We start from the raw sequence: 26267 nt of genomic DNA on the forward strand, positions 1-26267 counted from the left end.
GTTTTATTAATGGTGAGGAATACACGAGAATTTATTACTTTATCTCTTGAAAAGAGATTGTTGACCATTCTGGAGATTTCGTAGGGTATGGAAATGTGTGACAGAGTTGAATATTCACAAGTCAATTATGATCACTATAATAATACGAATACCATCACAAAGTATACACAACATTATTGAATCCATATAAAAACAAAAATGGTCCCTTGACGCATGTAGTGATTATAATCAGTCAAGATTGAGTGGGAACGTTGGCATTCGTGAATTGGGAGTGGTTTTGAAACTCGCAAATGTCACAAAAGGGAAAATAACTCGGTTTTTAACTGTGCAATTAAGTGCTCAAAGAGGTTCTAAGAGCTTCATGATCTCATCCCAATGCCATAAAACCATACAGGCAAAGACAGAGGAATTGAACTACAGCGGGATAGAATCAGAGATCAGAACTTTCCCAAGAAAGTCAATAAATTCAATAACTTCGTTTAAATCTCTTTTCCACCACACGAACAGGAGTTAATTCTGTGTAGAATACCAGGTGTAAAAGTATGAAACCAGAATTTGGTTGCAATAATTACACTCTGTTGTTTGAAACTGATAAACAATCTTTTATTCAAAATAATCCCACTGTTATTTATACATTTCTGAGAGCGTGTCCCAGTGATGCAGCCGGCCGGAGTGGCCGTGCGGTTCTAGGCGCTACAGTGTGGAACCGCGAGACCGCTACGTCGCAGGTTCGAATCCTGCCTCGGGCATGGATGTGTGTGGTGTCCTTAGGTTAGTTAGGTTTAAGTAGTTCTAAGTTCAAGGGGACTGATGACCTCAGATGTTAAGTCCCATACTGCTCAGAGCCATTTTTGAACCAGTGACGCAAACAGATGATAATCGGACGGAGCGTAGTTTGGAGAACAAGCCCCATGCCCTAGTATTTCCCAAATGAACGCCTCGATCGTTTCCCTGATTCGTTTTGCTGTGTGTGATGGGGCGTTATCATGGAGCAATATTACTGTGTTGCCTTTTTCCATATTTCGGTCGTTTTTCACGTAATGCTCGATTTAAATCGATCATTTGCTGTTGGTAGCGATAAGTGTTAACGGTTTCACCAGGTTTTAGCAGCCCATAATAGATGACACCCTTCTGATCCCACCCAGCACAGAGCATTGTCTTCTTTCCAAAGCGGTTTGATCTTGCAATGGATGTCGATGGTTTGCCTGGATTCACCCACGATTTACGACGCTTAGGATTCTTAAAATATATCCAGTTTTCGTCACTTGTCACTATTCGGTGGAGAAACGACTTTCTCTTGTATCTGGCGAGTAGTATTTCACAAATGGTCTTTCGATTTGCTCGCTGTCTGTCATTCAGTTCACGCGGAACCCATTTTCCCATAGTCTGCACCTTTCCCGTAACTTTCAACCGCAGAGTAAAGACTTTCTATGCCACATTCAGTTGTTCCGCGAGTTCCTGTTGAGTTTGAGTATCATCTTCATCCAATAAGGCCTACAATTCGTTGTCTTCGAACTCTTTAGGTGGTTTCCCGCGCTCGTCCTTTCTCACGTCGAAATCACCACGTTTGAATTTCTTGAACCACTCTAAACACTGTGTTTTTCCCAAGAGCAAGTTCGCCGAAAGCTTCGACAACCATTCGATGCGATTCTGCGGCAGTTTTTTTCAAATGACAACAGAAAACCAATGTCTGCAATTCGTAGTTAGTAGGCACAAAACTAGACATGTTTACAGGTTTGAAACAGATACCGATGTATGAACTTGAGTTACAGTGTGTTGACATCCGTCGTCTGCCGTTACAGGAAGCAGATGGCGCTGCAGACGCGATCTCACAGACCTTACACTGACGGCTAGCACCATCTATAGTGAAATTCCGGTTTCATACTTCTACACCTGGTACTTTGGTCTATTCACTGGTGATGCCTCTGACCACGAAACAGTTAATTTCATTACATGTGGTGATTGCGCAGCACAAAGGTTCAAACCTCACTGCATGGGAAACGATTATAAAATCCGCAATAAAAGTTAATGGAAGCACACACAAGAACCAAGAATTGATATCTGATGGCGATTACACAACTAAACAGTTACACACTTCACTAAACATGGGTATGACACTGAAATTGATCACTCTTAGAGTACTAACTATAAGGGCTTTGCCTCGAGGAAAAGTTTTTTTCAGCAGGGTGGGGGCGGTCCTCTAGTCAATTATGCGGACAAAAAAAGCGAGAAAGTTCAAGATCGATTGGTAACTAATTTGCCAGGATCGATTGGTAACTATTAAAAGTTGTCACTACCGTGCATGAGAGGAAAGAATTACTCTGTCCCACAACTGTAGAGATGGGTCGAACTCGTTCATTCCCGTGAACTACTTCATTCATTTCACTCTTTGCCGTGAAGCGTTCAAATAAAGTCGTTCATTTATGAAGTACGGAAGCCTGGCGAAGTTGCCCAGTTCGCCGCTCAGCCGCGGCTACGCTCGCTTCGCCTCGCTCGTACAATAAAGCTTCGTAATACTTCATAATTTTACCAACAGATGGCCGAACTATGCAGTAACGTGCACGCAACGTTTTAGACGCTCTTGCAGCGTCTGAGTTAAATATAGCATGGTCGAAGGGGACAAAGGAAAGATAAACAGAGAAGCCTGTCACATATAAAGAAGGTATTACATTTAATCTTGTGGTGTCACCGCCAGACACCACACTTGCTAGGTGGTAGCCTTTAAATCGGCCGCGGTCCGTTAGTATACGTCGGACCCGCGTGTCGCCACTGTCAGTGATCGCAGACCGAGCGCCACCACACGGCAAGTCTAGAGAGACTTCCTAGCACTCGCCCCAGTTGTACAGCCGACTTTGCTAGCGAAGCTACACTGACAAATACGCTCTCATTTGCCGAAACGATAGTTAGCATAGCCTTCAGCTACGTCATTTGCTACGACCTCGCAAGGCGCCATAGCATTTGAAATTTATCTTGTGAAGCATGTACAGTCAAGAGAGATGTACACCAATTATGGATTAAAGTTAAGTATTCCAAGATCTTCGTACTTTATTTGCAATTCTCAAGACATTGTCCTGTTCCAGACCTCACGCCAGTCTGCGTGAGCTTAAACGCGTGCCTTTCGGCTACCTCCGAGTGGCTTGGCTGTCTTGCCAAGTCACTACAAATCTTGCTCGACATTTTCTCATGAAGCGCCCAAAAAAGTCTTTATCTGCCAAATGAAACATTATTTGTTGTATTCATGGGCTGAAAACTACGGCTACCAACGAAATGCAGTCCAATTTTATGTTCCTTTTAAAATTTAATCCAAAATAGAATGAGTATGTTTACCACTGTCACAAAGTCTATATACCTACGTTAAGAAATTATTCAGAAGTTTTCCTGTAGATTTTATTTTTGTTGAGAATAATAACCCTCCTTCAAAACGTAAACTGTCACCTGTAGTCATTGGTACGATTTCAGGTAAAATCCCTCTTTCAGTGTTATTAACACACCTTTTATTTTCATGTTGGGTGTGCGTGCTCACACAGCCAGCCTCTTCGTTTGTATCTTTAATATTCATTTGTCTGCAAGCGCTGCCAACGGTAGGCTACCCGTAGACGCGGAGTGTAACTGCACAATTAGTCATGGGTAACGATGTCAGCACTGCAGGAAGCAACTGACGCTGCTTTCCCCTCGCCCCTCAACTACCCCACTCTCGTAAACCTATCGTTCCCCACAAACACCGCGCGATTCGTCGACAGGCGGTAGAGGGATGATTGAAGTGAAGGGAGGATGAGTGACATAGCGCCGATGTAGTGGGAGAGGGGGAGGGAAAGAGAGTGAGTGAACTAGAAAAAAGTGTCGAGTGTGCTATCTGTGAAGAGTTTGAAGTACCAGTTGATTGAAATTGAGTGGTTAGTTCACACTTCACTGGAGTGAAGCGTTCATTTGAACGACTCATTCACGAGCTCCCCATCACTACACAACTGGCATACCTGGAAACTCATTCACTATCTTTACATGCGGCTCCCAAAACAGGGTTTCGTAAACCGATTTTAAGCTACCGTTTCTGGTAGGTCATGTGAACAGTCCAGAATCTATTGTGGGAATCCGTTTCTAGGTGCTGGTTTTCCACTTACTCAATCGATTTTTGTTCCCACGTAAACGTACAACCGTTTCTGAACGTGCTTGGGTTGTCCAGGTTACGCGATTTTTTCAAAGTATACGGCTAATATGGAGATAGTGACTTATTGTGCAGTGAAGGAGAAGCAAAAATATTAGACTGAGCACGAATCTATCTCTAACGTTTAAGTGAAGAGAAACAGCGATTTTGCTGACTAAATCAGAAGCTGGAACAGCTGTTTTCCAGACGCCGTATTTAACTAAGCTAGCAAATCCGCTTCAGACCTTAACATGTAAACACCACAGCGAAAAACTGTTTCAGAAATTTGGTTTTCGTCTTTCGGAATATGTGACGCATGTAAACGTAGTGTTTCACTCATACATTTGCTCTTACAGATTCCCACCTACAACGTGCTGACATGAGGAAAGTTTCCAACCGATTTCTCATACACAAACAGCATTTGACCGGCGTAGCCTGGTGAAACGTTGTTGTGATGCCTGGTGTAAGGAGGAGAAATGCGTACCATCGCGTTTCCGACTTTGATGTAGGTCCGATTGTAGCCTACCGCGATTGCGGTTTATCGTATCGCGACATTGCTGCTCGCGTTGGTCGAGATCCAATGACTGTTAGCAGAATATGGAATCGGTGGGTTCAGGAGGGTAATACGGAACGCCGTGCAGGATCCCAAAGGCCTCGTATCTCTAGCAGTCGAGATGACAGGAATCTTATCCGCATGGCTGTAACGGATCGTGCAGCCACGTCTCGATCCCTGAGTCAACAGATGGGGACGTTTGCAACACAACAACCATCTGCACGAACAGTTCGACGACGTTAGCAGCAGCATGGACTATCAGCTCGGAGACCATGGCTGTGGTTAGCCTTGACGCTGCATCACAGACAAGAGCGCCTGCGATGATGTACTCAACGACGAACCTGGGAACACGAATGGCAAAACGTCATTTTTTCGGATGAATCCAGGTTCTGTTTACAGTATCATGATGGTCGCATCCGTGTTTGGCGACATCGCGGTGAACGCACATTGGAAGCGTGTATTCGTCGTCGCCATACTGGCGTATCACCCGGCGTGATTGTATGGGGTGCCATTGGTTACACGTCTCGGTCACCTCTTGTTCGCATTGACGGCACTTTCAACAGTGGACGTTACATTTCAGATGTGTTACGACCCGTGGCTCTACCCTTCATTCGATCCCTGCGAAACCCTACATTTCAGCAGGATAATGCACGACCACATGTTACAGGTCCTGTACGGGCCTTTCTGGATACAGAAAATGTTCGACTGCTGCCCTTGCCAGCATATCTCACCAATTGAAAACGTCTCTGGTCAATGGTGGCCGAGCAACTAGCTCGTCACAATATGCCAGTCACTACTCTTGATGAACTGTGGTATCGATTTGAAGCTGCATGGGCAGCTGTACCTGTACACGCCATCCAAGCTCTGTTTGACTCAATTCCCAGGCGTATCAAGGCCGTTATTACGGCCAGAGGTGGTTGTTCTGTGTACTGATTTCTCAGGATCCATGCACCCAAATTGCGTGAAAATGCAATAACACGTCAGTTCTAGTATAATATATTTGTCCAATGAATACCCGTTTATCATCTGCATTTCTTCTTGGTGTAGCAATGTCAATGGCCATTAGTGTATACTACAACATAAAGACAAGTCTTGGAAAGTTTTTACCAATAGCCTCGAAAAGTACTTGACCGATGTACTTCTCCTGGTTATAAAATCCTATTTTTCAATATAATCTCCGTTTAATGCGAGCGCCACCTTATTGGGACGGCCTGTGTGCCCCATGGTACCACTCTATTGGTCGACGTCGGACCCAACCTCTTGCCGCATCAATAACCTCCCTCATCATCCACGTACTGCTTCCCGCGGAGTGCATTCTTCATTGGGCCAAACAGATGGAAGTCGGAAGGTGCGAGATCCAGGCTGTAGGGCGGATGAGGAATAACAGTCCAATGAAGTTTTGTGAGCTCCTCTCGGGTGCGCAGACTTGGGCGACACCTTGCGTTGTCATTGAGAAGGAGAAGTTCGTTTGCATTTTTGTGGCTGCGAACACGCTCAAGTCGTTTCTTCATACCCGAGGGTAGCGCAATACACCTCAGAATTGATCGTTGCTCCATGACGGAAGACATCAAACAGAATAACCCCTTCAGAGCCCCAGAAGTCGTCCCTATGACGTTACCGGCTCAGGGTGTGGCTTTGAAGGTTTTCTTCGGAGGAGAGATGGTGCAGTGTCACTCCATGGATTGTCCTTTTGTTCCCGGTTGTAAGTGAGGAACCCATGTTGCATCGCCTGTGATGATGTTCGATAAAAGATCGTCACGATCAGCCTCGTAACGAGTAAGCAATTTCGTACAGATGGATCTTCGTTGCTCCTTATGGTCTTCTGTTAGACGGTGAGGAACCCAGCGTGCACACTCTTCTGAGTACCCCAACTGGTGGACGAGTGTGTCAGCACTACCAACAGAGGTGTCCAGCTGAGCAGCGAGGTGTTGGACTGTGATCTGTCGATCACCTCGAATGAGAGTGTCCGCACGTTCCAACACTGTGGGGGTCACAGCTGTGTGCGGCTGGCCAGCACGCGGAAGATCGGACAGGTTTGAACGACCTTGTTGCGATGATGACAAGGCGCCTCGCCCAACGACTCACTGTGCTTCTGTTCACTACCAGGCTTCCGTAGACATTCTGCTAGCGCCTATGAATATCTGTGATGCTCTGGTTTTCCGCCAAAAGACAGTCAGTGACAGCTCTCTGCATGCAGCGCATCTCCTATACAGATGCCACTTTTTAGGCCACGTATTGCGCCGTCACCTACCGGAACATCATGAAACTGTAGGGACTGAAGCGGGAATGTTGGACGATGTCCCACAACAGATTCCACATGTTTTCAACCGAAATTGGCCGAGAAAAAAGAACTTTGTTACTAACAAGCTCGAAAAATTCTTGACTGATTTACTTCAAATTTTTACACAATACTGTAATAAACATTCATAAGACGTTGGCTATATATTTTTTTAAACGACAATGTACAGGTTTTCTGTTAAACCCGACTGGGAGAATGAAAATACTGTGCTGTTTTGTGAAAATGCCCGGTTTTGATTTCTTTCTCGCAGTCAGTTTCAACTACGGTAGAAGGGTATGTAAACCATTAGACAAATTGTTTTTCGTATATGTATTGTTTCTCCTCATACAGTGATTCACACAGAAATGGTATACACAACAATGTGCTGTACTGTTTCCTTCCTCGCCATCGATTTTATAGAAAACAGGAATGTTGTATTTATGGCTTATCGGCTTAAAATTGGAATACTACTACAGAATCTGAATTGTCCGAATTTTTCTAACCCTATCTATTCACAGATTAAAACATTAAAACTATGTGAAATACTGTCACCGAAACTACTATCCTCACACATACAGCAGTAAGATAGATGTGTGCTATGCTCGTATACCAGTGATACCAAAAGATTTACCAATTCATTTTAAGCGACTACAATTCCCAATCAAGATCCCGTTCGCAATAACAGTAAGCAAGGCTCAACGTGAGAGAGAGGGGTAAGAGGACGGAGCGTGGGAAGGGAGGAAATAGAAATAGAGATGGGAGAAAAGAAGTTGGACGGAGAGAGGGGGGAGGATGTGATAGAGAGACGGGGGAGGGAGAGAAGATGGACAGATTTTTGAAGGGGGGGGGGTGGAGAAGATGGGAAGCGAGGCAGAGGGGAAAAAAAAACAGGTGCATCACGAAGGAATCCGAATGAGACGGAAATCGCTAGATTGATTGTAATTTCAGAAAAAAACTGATGATTTACTCAAGTGAAAGAGGTTGACAGAATGAGCAAGTCAATAATGCATTGGTCCACCTCTAGCCCTTATGTAAGTAATTATTCGCCTATCGTGAAGCTCTTTCTCTTGCATAAATCATTCAATTTTTCTGGAATTGCAAACTTTTGCTTGTCTGTACATGTATGTCAGATATACTGATTTCTGTCCCATTCGGACAATTCCTTCCTGGTGAGTCGTTTTTTTTTTGTCTTACGGTGTATACCCAATTCCCACACATACACTATGCGATCAAAAGTACCCGGACACCCCCAAAAACATACGTTTTTCACATTAGGTGCAGTGTGCTGCCACCTACTGCCAGGTACTCCATATCGGCGACGTTAGTAAGCATTAGACACCGTGAGAGAGCAGAATGGGGCGCTCCGCGGAACTCACGGACTTCGAACGTTGTTACGTGCTTGGGTGTCACTTGTGTCATACATCTGTACACGGGAGTTCCACACTCCTAAACATCCCTAGGTCCACTGTTTCCGATGTGATAGTGAAGTGGAAACGTGAAGGGACAGTTGAAGGGCGTCGTGGGCAGGCCAGAGTGGCCGAGCGGTTCTAGGCGCCACAGTCTGGAACCGCGCGACCGCTACGGTCGCAGGTTCGAATCCAGTCTCGGGCATGGATGTGTGAGATGTCCTTAGGTTAGTTAGGTTTAAGTAGTTCTAAGTTCTAGGGGACTGATGACCTCAGCAGTTAGGTCCCATAGTGCTCAGAGCCATTTGAACCATTTGAAGGGCGTCGTAATATGTAATAGGCACACATCTATCCAGGCCATCACACAGGAATTCCAAACTGCATCAGGATCCACTGCAAGTACTATGACAGTTAAGCGGGAGGTGAGGAAACTTGGATTTCATGATTGAGTGGGTACTCATAAGCTACACATCACGCCGGTAAATGCCAAACGACGCCTCGCTTTGTGTAAGGAGCGTAAACATTGGACGATTGAACAATGGAAAAACGTTGTGTGGAGTGGCGAATCACGGTACACAATGTGGAGATCTGATGGCAGGGTGTGGGTATGGCGAATGCCCGGTGAACGTCATCTGCCAGCGTGTGTAGTGCCAACAGTAAAATTCGGAGGCGGTGATGTTATGGTGTGGTCGTGTTTTTCATGGAGGCGGCTTGCACCCCTTGTTATTTTGCGTGGCACTGTCACAGTACAGGCCTACATTGACTTTTTAAGCACCTTCTTTATTCCCATTGTTGAAGAGCAATTCGGGAATGACGATGGGCATCTTTCACCACGATCGAGCACCTGTTCGTAAAACACGGCCTGTGGCGGAGTGGTTACACGACAATAACATCCCTGTAATGGACTGGCCTGCACGGAGTCCTGACCTGAATCCTATAGAGCACCTTTGGGATGTTTTCGAACGCCGACTTCGTGCCAGGCCTCACCGACCGACATCGACACCTCTCCTCAGAGCAGCAGTCCGTGAAGAATATGCTGCCATTTCCCAAGAAACCTTCCAGCACCTGGATGAACGTATGCCTGCGAGAGTGGAAGCTGTTATCAAGGCTAAGGGTGAGCCAACACCATACTGAAATCCAGCATTACCGATGGAGGGCACCCCGAACTTGTAAGTCATTTTCAGCCAGGTGTTCAGATATTTTTGATCACATAGTGTGTTTAGCGATTCGCTAGTACAATATAAAATAGTCCATTGTTATTTGTAACTGCATTTTCTTTACTGCACTTTTTTTTACGTTGCGTCTTTGTCTCGTCAATACAATTCAGTTGAGCTTAGTGTGTGCATTAGTGATTCTTTGGCTCTATAACGAAATCACAGCGGCATATATGCCCTATTTAAATTCGCAAATCATTTTCTAGAATTTTTAGTAAAAGTAGAGACCAATAACCTTCTGCTGACTGGCATATTGTTTCTAAGCAAGATATGCCATTAAGAAAGATTCACTCGTCGCCAAGAAAGCTCGTCACACTATTTTCTAAAGGATTCAGGTGTGAAATTACGCTTTTCGTCGTTTAACGTAAACGTGAGTTCTTTCCTTAAAAGCTACTAATTGTTGAATAGCCGGACGTATGGTTATATCGCATCACCACTGTCTACATTGTTTTGCACTCCTTGCTTCTGCGCTATGAAGGAATTAGCGAATCTACAAACTGAAATACAACGCCTCCTGTAATATACCTGATGTCGTTAGGTTTAAGTAGTTCTAAGTCTAGGGGACTAATGACCACAGATGTTAAGTCCCATAGCACCCAGAGCAATTTTTAACATACCCCGTATGTCTGACCCCTATGTTACAGTGAAACCACTATTCAGATGCTTGGGGTAACTGTCGCGTTTTTCTTTTCTCTATGCAATAAATTGGCTAAGAACGGTCTTACATCTGACTGTTACAAAGTTCTTCTCTGAATATGCATTCGGTTACCAGTGTAGCCCGAAGGATTGTTCTAATGTAACGTGACTTGAAAATTACAGTTATTTATGCCTGATTTATATAGTCTTCATTGATATTTATTTCGCTATGGACACCATGGATGAGGAGAGTTGGCCTCAGCTAAAACGGTATTGCTCATCCATTTTAATTTCACGTACAAATTTCTTTTCTTTGGTCGAACGTTTCTGACTCCCTATAAATTACATAATAGGTTTTTATCCGAATTCTCCTAGCTAAATGAAGAACGCGAATTGGATGACTGAGGTCTCACGTTGGCCAGCGTAAGGCTTAGTTTTGCAAAAAATATATAATTGCTTGACGTAGTTATGGTAATTAAGAAGAACTTTATTAATGACTTGAGAAACAACTGAAATATTTCACGAACAACTATTTTTAGCTATGTAAATACAGTGACTTATGTCTTCAACGCCCGGTTATTTTGGGTAAAAAGGGACGTTTCGAAAAAAACAGCCACTAGGAGAACACTTGAGGTGTCGAACAGTTTATCTTTTCAAGGCCTAGCTGTTTTGCGCATAAAAGGTTACAGTGGTGTGATATTTAACTGTGAAAATGTTTTCCTTCGAATCAAGTACTAAATTCAGGACATTTAGTGACGAGAAGATCCTAGTAAAGCAAACGAAATGTTAATAAGATCATAATTTCTGAACAAAACTCGAAAATAAATAAAATTTTTGAAAAACAATCGGTCAAATGTTTTGTGAAGTGATTTGTCTAAAAGTAAGAAATAAAATAGTTTAGAGAAACGCAGGCCGCTGTGGCCGAGTGGTTCTAGGCGCTTCAGTGCGGAACCGCGGTGCTGCTACGGTCGCAGGTTCGAATCCTGCCTCGGGCATGGCTGTGTGTGATGTCCTTAGGTTAGTTAGGTTTAACTAGTTCTAAGGGTAGGGGACTGATGACCTCCTCAGATGTTAAGTCCCATAGTGCTCAGAGCCATTTGAATTTGATTAGAGAAACATTTGACGCTTGTTTGAATGATGCCCGAAATCATCTACAGCAAATGACGTGTGTTAAATGTTTCTCTAATCTATTTTATTTCTAACTTTTAGGCGAGTCATTTCACGCAACATTAACCGATTGTTTTTCAATTTTTTTTCTTAGAGTGGGTATCAAGCTACCTGTCACACCTCTGTTCATAACAACTGCGACGTACTCATAGCGTGGTAGTATTGCAGTTAAATCATGTTCCAGTGGTTAGAATGGATCGAATTCAAATCCTTGTATAACGACGCTGATTTACGTTTTCCGTGCTTTATCGAAATAAAGAGACGAAAGCCCCTCCTGACCTTGTCAAAGTGATTAGTGTTGTGATTTTTAGGTGACGTTCAAAATGTGGTTTTTAAACTAATTGAAGTCTGACTGGAAAATAAATAATTGATTAGATGGACAGCTACAGGAAGACGCGTAAGTTTCCGAACTCCTCAGGTTAGTTTCGCGTAGCACGTCAACGTCTCATTGCAACTTTCTGACGAAACAGTGACCACGAGTAGTGTTTCATTGCAAGCACCGTTGCCGTACAGCACCAGTGCGCGCGCAGTAGTGTATGTGTATGTGTGTGTGTGTGACGAAGAACGTGCTGTCCGGCAGAGATCCAACACCGCCGCACAACACAACAGCGTTCTTGGCCCATATGAACTAATATTAGTTTTACCCACTCTGTCTGTCATGCTGAGACTGTTTCACGGGCCGTGAAATGCGAGCTTGACCACTTCGTTTTACTCCCTTTACCAGACAGAGCAGCCTGAGTTCAACACCTCAAAACAGGACCAATTCGTGAAGGATTTTCAGTTCTTGTGGACTGACAAGGGAAGAGCGTGGCCTCGAACGCTCAGAACCACATACAGATACGCTCAGAATTTACACTACTGGCCATTAAAATTGCTACACCAAGAAGAAATGCAGATGATAAGCGGGTATTCATTGGACAAATATATTATACTAGAACTGACATGTGATTACATTTTCACGCGATTTGGGTGCATACATCCTGAGAAATCCGTACCCAGAACAACCACCTTTGGCCGTAATAACGGCTTTGATGCGCCTGGGCATTGAGTCAAACAGAGCTTGGATGGCGTGTACAGGTACAGCTGTCCATACAGCTTCAACATGATACCACAGTTCATCAAGAGTAGTGACTGGCGTATTGTGACGAGCCAGTTGCTCGGCCACCACTGACCAAACGTTTTCAGTTTGTGAGAGATCTGGAGAAAGTGCTGGCCAGGGCAGCAGTCGAACATTTTCTGTATCCAGAAAGACCCGTACAGGACCTGCAACATGCGGTCGTGCATTATTCTGCTGAAATGTAGGGTTTCGCAGGGATCGAATGAAGGGTAGAGCCACGGGTCGTAACACATCTGAAATGTGACGTCCACTGTTCAAAGTGCCGTCAATGCGAACAAGAGGTGACCGAGACGTGTAACCAATGGTACCCCATACCATCACGCTGGGTGATACGTCCGTATAGCGATGACGAATACACGCTTCCAATGTGCGTTCACCGCGATGTCGCCAAACACGGATGCGACCATCATGATGCTGTAAACAGAACCTGGAGTCATCCGAAAAAATGACGTTTTGCCATTCGTGCACCCAGGTTCGTCGTTGAGTACACCATCGCAGGCGCTCCTGTCTGCGATGCAGCGTCAAGGGTAACCGCAGCCATGGTCTCCGAGCTGATAGTCCATGCTGCTGCAAACGTCGTCGAACTGTTCGTGCAGATGGTTGTCGTCTTGCAAACGTCCCGATCCGTTGACTCAGGGATCGAGACGTGGCTGCAAGATCCGTTACAGCCATGCGGATAAGATGCCTGTCATCTCGACTGCTAGTGATACGAGGCCGTTGTGATCCAGCACGGCGTCCCGTATTACCCTCCTGATCCCACCGATTCCATATTCTGCTAACAGTCACTGCATCTCGACCAACGCGAGCAGCAATGTCGCGATACGATAAACCGCAATCGCGATAGGCTACAATCCGATCTTTATTAAAGTCGGAAACGTGATGGTACGCATTTCCCCTCCTTACATGAGGCATCACAACAACGTTTCACCAGGCAACGCCGGTCAACTGCTGTTTGTGTATGAGAAATCGGTTGAAACCTTCTTCATGTCACGTTGTAGGTGTCGCCACCGGCGCCAACCATGTGTGAATGCTCTGAAAAGCTATCATTTGCATACCACAGCACCTTCTTCCTGTCGGCTAAATTTTGTGTCTGTAGCACGTCATCTTCGTGGTGTAGAAATTTTAATGGTCAGTAGTGTAAATCGCTCGTCCCAAAAACCAGTCGCACGGAAAACTGAGCGTCTTACCTCGAGTGGCATTTCAGTGATCACCTACACAAGGTTAAATGGAGGTAAATTAGTAATGCGAAGGACCAAAATATCGATATAAAAGGGCAAAAGGCACACATATTGCAGTGTTATTATTTATTACTATATTTCCATCTACTTAAAATACACTCCTGGAAATTGAAATAAGAACACCGTGAATTCATTGTCCCAGGAAGGGAAACTTTATTGACACATTCCTGGGGTCAGATACATCACATGATCACACTGACAGAACCACAGGCACATACACACAGGCAACAGAGCATGCACAATGTCGGCACTAGTACAGTGTATATCCACCTTTCGCAGCAATGCAGGTTGCTATTCTCCCATGGAGACGATCGTAGAGATGCTGGATGTAGTCCTGTGGAACGACTTGCCATGCCATTTCCACCTGGCGCCTCAGTTGGACCAGCGTTCGTGCTGGACGTGCAGACCGCGTGAGACGACGCTTCATCCAGTCCCAAACATGCTCAATGGAGGACAGATCCGGAGATCTTGCTGGCCAGGGTAGTTGACTTACACCTTCTAGAGCACGTTGGGTGGCACGGGATACATGCGGACGTGCATTGTCCTGTTGGAACAGCAAGTTCCCTTGCCGGTCTAGGAATGGTAGAACGATGGGTTCGATGACGGTTTGGATGTACCGTGCACTATTCAGTGTCCCCTCGACGATCACCAGTGGTGTACGGCCAGTGTAGGAGATCGCTCCCCACACCATGATGCCGGGTGTTGGCCCTGTGTGCCTCGGTCGTATGCAGTCTTGATTGTGGCGCTCACCTGCACGGCGCCAAACACACATACGACCATCATTGGCACCAAGGCAGAAGCGACTCTCATCGCTGAAGACGATACGTCTCCATTCGTCCCTCCATTCACGCCTGTCGCGACACCACTGGAGGCGGGCTGCACGATGTTGGGGCGTGAGCGGAAGACGGCCTAACGGTGTGCAGGACCGTAGCCCAGCTTCATGGAGAGGGTTGCGAATGGTCCTCGCCGATATCCCAGGAGCAACAGTGTCCCTAATTTGCTGGGAAGTGGCGGTGCGGTCCCCTACGGCACTGCGTAGGATCCTACGGTCTTGGCGTGCATCCGTGCGTCGCTGCGGTCCGGTTCCTGGTCGACGGGCACGTGCACCTTCCGCCGACCACTGGCGACAACATCGGTGTACTGTGGAGACCTCACGCCCCACGTGTTGAGCAATTCGGCGGTACGTCCACCTGGCCTCCCGCATGCCCACTATACGCCCTCGCTCAAAGTCCGTCAACTGCACATACGGTTCACGTCCACGCTGTCGCGGCATGCTACCAGTGTTAAAGACTGCGATGGAGCTCCGTATGCCACGGCAAACTGGCTGACACTGACGGCGGCGGTGCACAAATGCTGCGCAGCTAGCGCCATTCGACGGCCAACACCGCGGTTCCTGGTGTGTCCGCTGTGCCGTGCGTGTGATCATTGCTTGTACAGCCCTCTCGCAGTGTCCGGAGCAAGTATGGTGGGTCTGACACACCGGTGTCAATGTGTTCTTTTTTCCATTTCCGGGAGTGTAATTACGCTGTCAGAACAACAAACCTTTTCAACTGATCTGATACTGTTGCACAGCTGTTCAGTCTTGAATGTGTAGCAGAAGGATTTCAATGGAGTATTCAAAGCAAAGATGAGCAGAACAATACGCACGGCCATTTTTTTCACATTCAGCATCGCTTCTGCATTCAAGTAGTCCAATATCAAACGCTAAAATAATTACATTTCTAAAGGATGATATTTGTATATCACTGTCATAAACTGCCTTTTGCCAAGCATATTGTAACATAGGCTTGTACTTCGGAGCAGAAAGGTTGGTTATATAGTACAGAATGAAGTCTGATGATGAAATGATGACAGTGTAACGTTACTTATGGTTTTTGACGTTATAGTCTCACAAAACATATTGTCCTCCTCACTTAGAGCTTACAATGCGAAACAATTACACATCAAAAGATTATCAATATTTGCTGTGTTCGGTGTATTTTTGTTTCTTCACGTTACCAAAGTTACTTTCTTAGACCTTGAGTGGGTTATCATCCAATTGCCTCTCGTGGTGACACACGCAGTTTCGCTTGAGGTTGGCTCATACCACTTTTTTTTAGGATGAGCTATTTATATTCTAAGCGCATTTTCGTGAGACGTGAGTTCTAGGTCACGCACTTAGTTTGTTAGTATTATAATGGAATTAATAAACCTTTAACACTTTCCATTACATTCCACGTTGACAACCATGAGGTCCTCTTTAACGCGACACATTACCATGCTTAATAAGCAGTAGGAAAACCGTTGGCATTCAAAACAGCTTCCAGTCGTCTCGTAATGGATAAATACGGTGCCTGTATGGTTTTCAAGGGAATATTATACCATTCTTCCATCAAAATGAGGCACGATCAGATAACGATGATGGAGGTCGATAGCGATCACACATCCTTCTCTCCAAAGTAGACCACAGAACCTCAATAGTATTGAGGTTTGTTGACTGTGGGTGGTGAATTTGTTGTCCAGAGAGGTGCGACAATTCATCCTCATGCTCACAAAACAAGTCCTGGATCATACGAGCAGTGTGAATTCGCTCCCTGTCCTCTTGGAGAACAGCATCACCAACGGGGAACAAATATTGAACCATGGGATCGGCCTGATCGGCCAAAGTGGTAAATCAATCCTTAGCAGTAATGTGACCGTGACGAGTATCTATAGAGCCCATAGAATGCCACAAATGGTTGCCAAATCATCACTGAACCCCCGCCATGTTTCACTCTTGGGACGTAAACTCCTCCAGAAGTTGGAAACTGTATGATGCAAGACTCGTCCGACAACATGACCTCCTTCCATTGCTCCACAGTTCAGGTTGTATGGCTTCCGCACCACCTTTTCCTTTTACCGGTATTTGCATCACTGACGAGTGGTTTTGAAAGTCCAGCCCTCCCTTTATTTCCCTATTTGTAGAGATCCTTCGTGTTGTTTTGGTGCTGACAGAACTCTCGGGCGCGACATTCACTTCTATTGTTACTTTTGCAACTGTTGTCCTCTTATTTTTCGGCAAAATCCTCTTCAACGACAGTTCGTCACGATCACTCAGCACGCCCTTTCGTCCGCGTTGTGTCTTAGCTGATGTTTTTCCGTTTTCCCCGTAAGCGGTATCCTCTTGAAACAACTAACGCTTCCACTGCCTTGGTTACGGAAGCACCCAGCATCCGACCACCAACAATTTGCCCACGGTCGAATTCACTTAGCTCCGACATAATGTACTTCCGAGCACACAGAGCACTGTTCTGACCACGACTGACACTTGAAACGTATTGAGGGTATTGCACGGTGCCCCTCGTGATCAAATACAGTATCATAACCTGTAGGTTCAAAATGGTTCAAATGGCTCTGAGCACTATGGGACTCAACTGCTGAGGTCATTAGTCCCCTAGAACTTAGAACTAGTTAAACCTAACTAACCTAAGGACATCACAAACATCCATGCCCGAGGCAGGATTCGAACCTGCGACCGTAGCGGTCTTGCGGTTCCAGACTGCAGCGCCTTTAACCGCACGGCCATTTCGGCCGGCATAACCTGTAGGGTTGGCTAGCATCTGCATTTATGTTCAAGCGTACATTTCTCACGGTATTTCCATATTTTCGTCCAACTCTTGCACGGACGGAGCTGACACCTCAATTTATGGAACAATTCTCAATCAGTTACAGATATTCACGCTGTCATTTGTCCATCACTGGCTAAACTCAAATGATAACCACCAAATTCCCGCCACGGCTAAATTTTTTTTGGAACTAATTTATAAACACATTTTTCACAAGCTATAAATTTTAGTCGTTACTCTGCAGCGCGCCATTAACAGTTTTGGCTTCATCGCTTTTACAGCTTTAGATTCTACAATTCTGTCAGCTTGGTCTTACGTAACATCCCTATTTCAGTCTCACTATATTTGTCTTAAAAGCTTATTTCCTCGTTATCATTACTACGGCATTCGGGGGGACGACGGTTCAATCCCGCGTCCGGCCATCCTGATTTAGGTTTTCCGTGATTTCCCTAAATCGCTCCAGGCAAATGCCGGGATGGTTCCTTTCAAAGAGCACGGCCGACTTCCCTCCCCGTGCTTCCCTAATCCGATGAGACCGATGACCTCGCTGTCTGGTCTCCTCCCCCAAACCAGCCAGCCAACCAGCCATTACTACGTACATTTTCGTGTTAGACAACTTTGCCTGTTCCGAAACCAAGCAACTGGAAACTAGCCGCTCCATTTTCTTCGTGGTCGTCCAATCCTTTTTCTACTCCTGGGGCTGAAGTCGAAGGTTTTCCTTGATATACAGCTGACATCCATACGCAGTAGATAGTGATGCCATTTCTTTCTATACTGTGGGATCTTGTTACTATTTCTAAAGCATGGAGTTCCTCTCTTATCTCACTGCTGCTCTTTTGGTCTTCTAATTGTATCCTGCAAAAGGTCTTATAAGTCTCACTTCTGGCGTTTCAACTGTCTGTGATACTTTGGTAGTTAAATTCTATTTTTGATCCATAGAGCAGTAAATGTACAGTCATAGTGTTACAGAATTTAAGTACCGCCTCTTTCCTGCTTTTGTTCAGGACTGTTCTCTTAATCGTACAAAACGTGCGTATTATTATAGTTTATTTTCAGGTGTACCTCTAAAAATATCGACGAGCGAAGCATACATCTTCCATCGTCATACCTGAGAGAAAGAACATGACGGGAACCCGAGAAAATTTTGGTCCTACTTAAAACAGCAAAGCGGCAGTGAGGCTTTTGTCCACTAAATCGTTCAAAAAATGGTTCAAATGGCTCTGAGCACTATGGGACTTAACATCTATGGTCATCAGTCCCCTAGAACTTAGAACTACTTAAACCTAACTAACCTAAGGACAGCACACAACACCCAGTCATCACGAGGCAGAGAAAATCCCTGACCCCGCCGGGAATCGAACCCGGGAACCCGGGCGTGGGAAGCGAGAACGCTACCGCACGACCACGAGCTGCGGACCACTAAATCGTTGACGAGTCTGGAATGGTAATAGAAGATAGCGAAAGGAAAGCTGAAGTTTTAAATTCCGCGTTTAAGTAATCACCAGGAGGATCGTACAAACATTTCTGTCGGTTGACCGTTGCGTCTTTCGCAAGCAGGACATAGTAACAGATATCCCTGGCGAAGAAAAGAAGCTGAAAGAGTAAAAACAAGTAAGTAGCCAGGACCGGATGGAATTCCTGTTCGGTTTTACAGAGAGTATTCTACGACATGGGTCCTTTACTTAGCTTGCATTTACCGCAAAGTCCCAAGCAACTGGAAAAAAGACCACGTGATTCCTGTGTCTATAGAAAGGGTAAAAGAATGTAAGCGCAAAATTGCATACCAAATCGCTTTGCATCGGTTTGCTGCAGATTTCTTTAAAATATTCTCAATTAGAATATAATGAATTTGCTTGAGATTGAAAAGATTCTTTCCACAAAATATCGGTACGAATTTGGAAAGCATAGCTCGTGCGAAACTCAGCTAGCCATTTTCTCGCACGATATTCTGCAAAACATGAATACGGGCAACTGGCATGTTCTATATTCCTAGATTTCCGCAAAACGTTTGACACGCTTCCCCACTGCAGACCATTAACGAACGTACGAGCATACGGAATATTTTTCCTTATAAGTGAGTGGCTCGAAGACTTCTTAAGTAATAGGAATCAGTATGTTGTCCTCGAAGGCGAATGTTCATCAGTGACATGGGTATCGTCAGGAGTGTCCCAGAGAAGTGTTGTAGGACCGCTGTTATTAACAGTATACATAAATGATCTGACGGACAGGATGAATAGCAATATGCGTGTTTGCTGATGATACTGTGGTGAACGGGAAGATATCCAAGCGTTACGTTGCAAAGCGATATTAAATAGAACGAGCTCGTCAGAACGGTCGTGCGAAAGACGAGCGGTCGACTTCGCTTTATTGTGAGAATTTTAAAGAAGTGTAGCCCATCTATAAAAGAGACCGCGTATAGAACACTAGTGCGACTCATTCTTGAGTTCTGCTTGTCTGTTTGGGATCCCCACCGCGGCGGATTAAAGAAAAACATCGAAGCAATTCAAAAGCGTACTGCTAAATTTGTTACCACTAGGTTAGATCATCATGCCATTATTGTGAAGATGTTTCTTGAACGAAAATGGGAGTCACTGGAGAGAAGACAACGTTCTTTACGCGAAACGCTACTGAGAAAATTTAGAGAACCGACATTTGTAGCTGACTGCAGAAGGATTCTGTTGTAGTCAACGTAAATTTTTCGTAAGGATAAAAAGATAAAGCCGGCCAGTGTGGCCGAGCGGTTCTAGGCGCTACAGTCTGGAACCGTGCGACCGCTACGGTCGCAGGTTCGAATCCTGCCTCGGGCATGGATGTGTGTGACGTCCTTAGGTTAGTTAGGTTTAAGTAGTTCTAAGTTCTAGGGAACTGATGACCTCAGATGTTAGGTCCCATAGTGTTCAGAGCCATTTTGAACCATTAAGAAGATAGAAATTAGGGCTTGTACAGAGGCATATGAACAGTCGATTTTTCTCGCTGTATTTGCAAGTGGAACAAGAGAGCAAATGAGTAGCAGTGCTGCAAGATACCCTTCAACATGTACCATACGGTGGGTTGCGGAGTATGTATGTAGCTCTAAATGCAGATGTAGATCAGTATCTATTAGGGCCTTTATAAACTTTTTTAGATCTAATCAAACATCCTTAGTGAGTCGTCGTTACAATGTACGAAGTCTATGAGGTTACATAACAACAACAATTATGATAATATTAATGATAACAATAACAATAATAGTAGTGTAGCAATGAATATATGGTGAAAGGGTACGTATTTCTCCCCCAATCATAATGTATGATTTTATGACTTGCTTATGTCACAGTTTTGAAGCTCTCAATGTTACATTTTGAACACGCCGATGCTTAGAAGATGAATAGGATGGGACATTTTTGTTTTACTTGAGATCAGCAGTCTCTTCCTTTGCCATTACCAAGTCCTGATTGTCTGCCTGTACGATACGGAAACAAGGGGGTGTATTTTCGATATTCCTGGGGTTGATTAGAAAAATTTCTTTCCCTCAAAATGTAATGATGCCAGTCTCCCAATTTGCACTCCAACATCCCTGTTTGCGTTTCATAGACGTCCGGTAAAACAGCCTGCCGTGAATCCTGAGCCTCCCCGGATTTTATGTTTCACTCGACTGGTCAGCCGAACGGCGCTATAACCTCCCCTTGCAAAATACGATACGCCGTCCTCGCCGGACGCCCAGAGGCTGGTTTTTAGACTCACTCTTCTTGCAGGCTCAGATGTGTGAGCATGGCTGTTCTCCTGGAATATTCTTTTAGTATAAGTCGGGTCACTTTGTGTGAGTTAGGGTTTTATTAGGTATGAAAGCATCAGTGCTTTCATGTTCAGTTAATGATCTGTTAAGCTTTATCTCTAATATTCGCCATGATTCGTGCGTAACTTAAGATTTTATGTTCATGCACTGTGCTTCAGATGTGTGTATGCATGTGGTTGTATCACATTACTTCATGGTAAGCTCCGTATTCCATGTGTTGCTTTGATTATCCAATACTATTGGTTTTGCGGGGTGTTAATTGTGCAGAATACTTAACGATAACGAAATTTTTCCAGTGTAGTGGACTTGGTCTCTTTCACGAGCGATAGTCCATTTGTTGTTTTTTGTGACTTTGAGTTTCATTTATTGCTTCTTCTTTCCATCATCTTCAGCAAAAATTATTATATTTCACACCGGCCCGCGAATTTAGTTGCCGAAGCAATACGATTGGCAGAACCACGCCCCTTCTCTGTGTGGTACTGGATACCCGGTGGCGCCAAACCTATATTTTATGGTAAATGATCACTTATACCAAAGAGAGCTCGATTCAATGAACAAATTTCAGTTTCTTATAAAGAATTTTACTAGATTTAACGTGATTTGCTTCAACGTTTTTGTCCTGTTTCTTGTTGTCCCTGTACACATTCGTTACTCTTGTACATCCCTCTTTCCAAACATGTTCCCCATTTCGCAGTATTTTTAGCGAGTTCTAAGAAAAGGAAATTTAAGGAACCAGTGCTCATTAAATTTTCTTTTCCCAGAACTCTCTATGTCAGAAAACATATATTTTGTACGCCTATAAAGTCTTTTTATATCTGCCACTATCATTATTGTTACTGTTATACCATTATTATTATTTACATGAATTGTATTCGCAGTTGCAAATACGGGCAACGATCAGCTGTATAATGAAATGACGACGATGAATTTTTTTGAGTCATTGTTAAGGGGGGCGGGCGTCGGGTCAAAGTGGGCAGAGGTTGCAACCCGAGGCCTGGCCACGATATCCCGTCCTCCCTCTCAGAACTAAGAAGGTTGGAAGGCATAGAAACCAAGGGAGCAAAAATGCATCAAGGAAAAGGAGGAAAGAATTTTTTTCATCACCAATGTGTTGCAAAATCTTGTGTTATGGCACGCCTTATAATGCCGAGAGGAAGGCAAATGAATACCGGCCCTCGTCGGCTACCAAACAGGAAGAACGACATAAGAGGCTATCGCGTTGCGACGTGAGGGCGCTCCATGGTGCTACTCGCTGCGGAATTGCTGTGGTTGCCATTGCTAGTTCAATCTTAATAATAATAATAATAATAATAAGGTTCGTGGTTCAACTTCTCCTGTCATTAATAATCCACCTGTGAAGTGTGTTATGAAACGAACTCTGGATAAATTTGAGCAGTATTGCTGGTACTTGGGATTCTGTGAGATCGCACAGTGTCATTCGTTTAAGTAGTGCCAAAAATCGAGGGCTGTCTTCTCATAGTCACCAAATAAGTAGCGTACGGGGTGGCCGCATACCTATGTTGCAGAATTCGTTTCTGCCCTCGGAAAATCCACGCCATCTGGGAAGAGGAATGACTGTGCAGTTATCCGGGCTGGAGACACGCCTGTGACGAAAGTCAACATCTGGCACACCAAATGCCAAATATCATTCGCCGATCCTGAGGCAACGCCATCGTCATCTGTATCCATCTTTCCGTAGGTGACATACAATGGAGAGTCCGTGAGGTGAATTTGATGTAGACGAGACTGACACACCCGCTTCCCGGTCACTATTATGTACCAAGAGGATCGAACGTCCGTATAAGTGTGGCGGCGCTCACCGCGATATTTCCTTTCAATCACATTCGGTGCCCTACTCTGTAGAAGGTTGTTATATATCGCCCTCTTTGGTGCCAAGATTGTGGGCAATAGTGCAGTGCCGATGTGTCTTAGTTCAAGGAAGAACTGGTCAATGTAGAAGAGAGGCATTGGGATACCCGATAACAGCACCGGTGGAGAGAGAGAGAGAGAGAGAGAGAGAGAGAGAGAGAGAGAGAGCGGCACTAAAGCCTCCAGCGTAAGCTTGTGCGATGAGTCGGGCAACTTCGACACATCTTCATGTGGGAGCTTGCAAATGGGGCCTTCGCTCTGTCCTGAACATGAAAAAGATCTAAGCCCCTCTGTCCCTTGAGAGGGTGACAGACTCGTTGCCAATCCTAAAAAGCTTCCGCGTAGTAACAAAGGATCCCAAAGCTGCCAGCATGCGGCGGTCCAGAGATGACGAGATTGGAAATGTCTGCCGAACATGGGGAATGCGGGACGCCAAATAGACGTTGGCAGTCGTGTCCGTTGCAGGATGTCTCGAGTCCTAAGACGGTGATCAGTTAGCCCTGCTCTGATCTGGGCTAATGGACGCCTGCTGTTGATGGCTATCGAGCTCTGAAGGTCAATTGTGAAATCAATGCCCAAACAACGTAACATGTCACTTATTCGTAGGGGAACGATGCACCTATCAGGCAGCCCTTACCTATAGATAGAGCATGCGGTTTTTGGACTTTGAGACTACTGCCCGATGCCGCTCCGTAGGTCGCCACCCACGCCGGTGCTGCGCGGAGATCATCTCCTGTTACGAAGGAGGAGTACCAGATCGTCGGCATAGGCAGTGCAGCAGACAGTGTGTCTGCCGAGTGTCATCCAAGCCAGGCGTTGTCGGAGGTCGCAGAACAGTGGTTCCATTGTGAAGCGTACAATATCGCTAAGGACCGGCGGCGTGAGACGGCCATTGTACAACAGCCTAGACGTCGCGCCTTTACGATAGTGTCTGGGTAGCCCATTTGTCCTAGTACCGCCGTCAAACACGCGTGGTCAATCCCGCCAAGGGCCTGGCTGAAGTCGAGGGAGGCCAAAACCCCGACATTTGGCGAGCCTTGGCAGGTGCAGTCATGTCATGATACCGACAAAGTGCAGTGTGTGGGTGTTATGATCGCCTCCTAATGATGCCTGGTCCTGTGAAGCGACATAACGGACCATCTGCTTGAGACGTGCCGCCAGCATTCGAGCTAAAGTGTTCATGTCACAGGTGACCAAGATCAAGGGGCGATAATCGCAGAACCTTGATCCTCCTCGTAGTTTGTGTGTTAATACGATCAGTCCTTCAAGGAAGGCTCCAGCGAGCGGCACCTTGGGAGACAGTAGATCTGGCAGATGTCCAGGATGGCTCCAGCAATTTCTGAGAAGCCCGGTAGAACTCCAGAAGGCTCCCGTCTGTATCGTTTCAAGGATCTCCACCTCTGTTCTTCAATCAAATCCATTTCCGCAGCCAGGGTGATCCTGCCAAAAGTGAGCTGAGAGACCTCCGGTATCACCTCTGTAGGATGGCGATTTTCCGAATACAGCCTAGTGTAGTGGGCGTGAAGGACTTTCCCTATACTGCGCTGAGTATCTAGGCATCGTCCGTCGCCTATTGTGACAACATGGATCAAGGTCCGTCGCCGTCGTCGTCTTTCTGAAATGATACAATAATGGGTGATCCCTCCTCAGCCGCTATGTCTTGAGCGCGCTCTGACGACTGCCCCTCAAGATGGCGGCGTGTGAGGGTGATGATCTGAGACTTGGCGCGATTTACCATCGTTTGCCGTGCGGGCGAATGCCGCAGTGTGGAACATTTCCGTAGAATGCTGTAATAGAAGTCCGTGGAATGTCGCCTTCATGCCGCCACGCCTCTACCGTAGCCAGTCAAGGTCTTCCAGAGGGCAGCCTTGCAATTTGGCTATCTGAGCACGCCTCACAACCAGACCCAAACTTCCGTATGTCGTCAACCATGTGTCTACAACTTTCACTGGTTCGTCCATTATTTATATTCTCGTACAGGGGAGACTTAATTGAAAGTCACTTGCCCAGTGTCGGCGGATAAATATGATATTACGTTCCTTCGAACATGCATGCATGTCCAAAGGAACATCGCATAGCATCTGTGAATAACACAGGCATTGCAATATCGTATTACTATTACTATTACTATTATTATTATTACCACTATTAGTCGCAGCATCAGCAGTAGCACAAGTACTGCCATGTTAACTTTATTAGTTCGTAGTCAGTATTATTTTCTCACACAGCCTCTACAGACACTCAAATCATTTGAATGGAAATGGAAATGCTGTGTGGCTAGGGCCTCCCGTAGGGTAGACCGTTTGTCTGGTGCAAGTCTTTCGAGTTGACGCCTCTTCGCTGACTTGCGTGTCGATGGGGATGAAATGACGATAAGGACAACACAACACTCAGTCCCTGAGCGGAGAAAATCTCCGACCCAGCTGGGAATGGAACCCGGCCCGACATTCCGTCGCGCTGACCACTCGGCTACCAGGGTTGGACATCATTTGAATACTACTTTTCATATTAAAACTGTTATTTCTTAGGTAACTATGATGTAAAGAGTGGTAATGTATGTGTGAAACCCTGATCCTATGTAAGAGAGTGCCTGGTGGCCCTAATCAGATCAGGTTAAATAAATATATAAATGAAAAAAATATCCATTCGTAGGATCCAAGCTAAACTCGTGGTATTTGTGATCCAGAGTAGAGCGAATCCCCACATGCATGACAGTGTTTCTTTGGATCGGGTGTTATCGGAGTATTTAAATTCTTAGCGGGCATGTTACACTGAGTTTTAGGGATTGCGGGTCAATCCATTGGTATCATTTCTTCGTCAGTTTCAGACATCTTATCCAACGTTTGCCCCGAGAGGTGGTCTTGCTGACCCATTTAATGATTTTAATAAACGTATTTTTCGTCTGTATTAGATTACCATAGGAAACTAAGATTTGTCGCCGATGTTAAGATCGTTTTTTTGTGCCGATCTGGGATTTTATGTCATAAATATGTCCTATGAGAGATAATACCCAGTTCGATTCACCCCCTGAATGGCACTCACACTGCAAAAGCATCCTAGAGGAAGCAGAAATATAGTAGGTTGCGGAATATAGGGTTAAAGGTATGTCCACACGATGCCTCTTTCGGCACTGTATGCCTCGAATTCGGGATCGTCAGAAACCCCAGAATCTATTAGAGTGGAGGCTGCATTATCAATTTTGAATGTTTTGCATAATCAATGTCCTTAATTTCAGTTTTTAGTAGTTTGTTGAGGAGTTAGAAATACCTCATATTTTCTTTTCTTCGGA

General features: G+C 45.2%; 1 protein-coding gene across 1 annotated transcript in view; it reads right to left on the bottom strand.

The window, feature by feature from the left end:
• LOC124555772 (facilitated trehalose transporter Tret1-2 homolog) overlaps positions 1–26267 on the bottom strand; it is a 313195-nt gene that overhangs the window by 65685 nt on the left and 221243 nt on the right. The gene's annotated exons all lie outside the window — the stretch shown is intronic.

The sequence above is a fragment of the Schistocerca americana genome, chromosome X, assembly GCF_021461395.2.
Source record: "Schistocerca americana isolate TAMUIC-IGC-003095 chromosome X, iqSchAmer2.1, whole genome shotgun sequence".
Taxonomy (NCBI): domain Eukaryota; kingdom Metazoa; phylum Arthropoda; class Insecta; order Orthoptera; family Acrididae; genus Schistocerca; species Schistocerca americana.